This window comes from Lepidochelys kempii, chromosome 3 (assembly GCF_965140285.1).
Source record: "Lepidochelys kempii isolate rLepKem1 chromosome 3, rLepKem1.hap1, whole genome shotgun sequence".
In the NCBI taxonomy this organism is placed as follows: domain Eukaryota; kingdom Metazoa; phylum Chordata; order Testudines; family Cheloniidae; genus Lepidochelys; species Lepidochelys kempii.
In genome coordinates, this window is record NC_136382.1 from 92,606,455 (window position 1) to 92,608,571 (window position 2,117).

Genomic DNA, 2,117 nt, shown 5'->3' on the forward strand with positions numbered 1-2,117 from the left:
CAAAACATACTAGCTTACAATAGTGTTGCTGGAATGTTTGTGGCCATTGTTGTAATGCTTTTTAAAATAAAATAAAAGTGTATATAGGCTCTTTTCTCACTAGCACTGGGACCATCTTTCAGCGAAGCAAACACAGAATAAGCATATGTATCAAATGCTAACATGACATTGAAATTTGAAGTGTCATCTGACTAGAGCAGTGTAATACATGATTTTGGTAGGGGAAGTGGTAATGTGTTTAAAAGGATGAAATTATTATTCTTTTCAGAATACATTTTAAATGTCACAGTTCAGCACAGCTGAAAAGACTGAATTAATTAGTCTGTCACATGAGAGAGCTATCCCCCTTTCTGTGTGGGAATGAAGTGTTTTGAAAGAGCACTAGAGACATCCCTCATCATACTTGACCTTTCCAGAAATCTGGCAGAGAGATTGATGGGTAAGTGACTGCAACCAGCTGACACTATGCAGATAGGGCCTGCTGCAAGAATGAGGGAATGACCAAGTGGCTACAGAAGACCATGTTTTCATAACCTTTGTTTTATGACAAGACTAATGCATCATTAGTTAAGGCAGAAGCTTGTCTTCCGCCATTTTGCCTGTCTCTTCATTTTGACTGCCCTAAACTTCATCAAAATTCAACCAGTCCTTCTGGAATTTCACAGATATAATCTTATGACAGTTTTGTTTTTTTTTTGCAGGGGGTGGGAGGGCAAGTTGAGACAATCAGGCATGGTATTTGGAAATAGGACGATTAAAAATGAATGAGATGAGCTCATTTCTTGAATATTTGCCTAAATATTTTGGCTCATTAACTTTTAAACAACCTCATCTAGAAACTCCAAATGTATTCTCATCCATTAATCTTGGTAAGAATGAATGCCTTTAGCTAGATTTAGAGTACCTGTTGGTAGAATTATTGCATTATTAAAATATTTTCCATGTTGCTGCTGCAGAGTTCATAAGCTCCTGGCATTGATGGGGAAGCAGCATACAGGAAACTAAATGGGGGTGGCTCTAAATTCTAATCTGGGGGAAATAGGAGGGGGCATAGTTGTATGGGAACTAGTCTGCAGATAAAAGAGTGGGAGAAAGTTAGAGGAAGAAACAGCCCACATAGCAGTCTAAAGTATGTTTCACAAATAAATCCATTCTACATGCCCACCCATGTAACACTGTCCTCATGATATGGAGAATAAGATACAGGGAACCAAATGAGGTGATGAGGTTTATCTGGATTGGGAGGTTGCCTCATGAGTAAGTCTGTGCAGCTGACAAGCTCTGTTGATCCTTTCACCGAACGTATTTTTCAGTACTTGTGGGTATCCCAGTTTTCGGAGCCTGTCCTGCCATCCCAGTTGGTTTTATGAAAAGCAGTGTTTTGCCTCACTTTTTGCCTCAGTAAAATCATGTAGATGGTTTCCTCTTGTTGGCGACTCCTTCAGCTGGACAAAGGATCAACAGCTGTGGAGAAGGAGAGTGACTATGCGGACTTAGTCCAGTCATCCAGACCAGGTGGGTCTCATTATTTCCCATTCAGCACAGACAAAAAGACAGATTTCCTGAAGGGGGCAGCAGAAGAGATCCTGCCTCACTTTCTTTCCTTCTTAACAGTGAGGTGGGAATTGAAGAGCAGAAAGTGGTACTGCAAAGGATTTTGAAGGAATGACAAATGTGCAAAGCACAGAAAACCAGAGACAGGTGATGCTGACATTTCTTATATTTCCTGATCTTTTAAAAATATTTTTATCAGTGAGGTGGATTACATTAAAACAGGATTGGGGGGGACTGGGGGGCTTATGGAGTTAGAAAAGCTGGAACAAGTCTGTCTTCAAGTGAAGACAATCACTTTGTGACATCACAGTTGGTTGCTGTGGAGACATTTCCATGAGGCATCACAGACTTTTAAAGCCTATTTTATTTCCCTAAAGAGATCTCAGCAGACAAGGACACTAGGACTATAGAACTTCAAGACGAAGGCCCTTAACTTGCAGTGTGAATGTCTCTTTAGTATCTGTGCACATTAGTATACCATTAGAGGTTCTGATTTTGGTCTAGCAAAGTAGTAAACAAACTGAATTACTGTTTTAAAGTGCAAATAAACCTTGCAGAGCTAT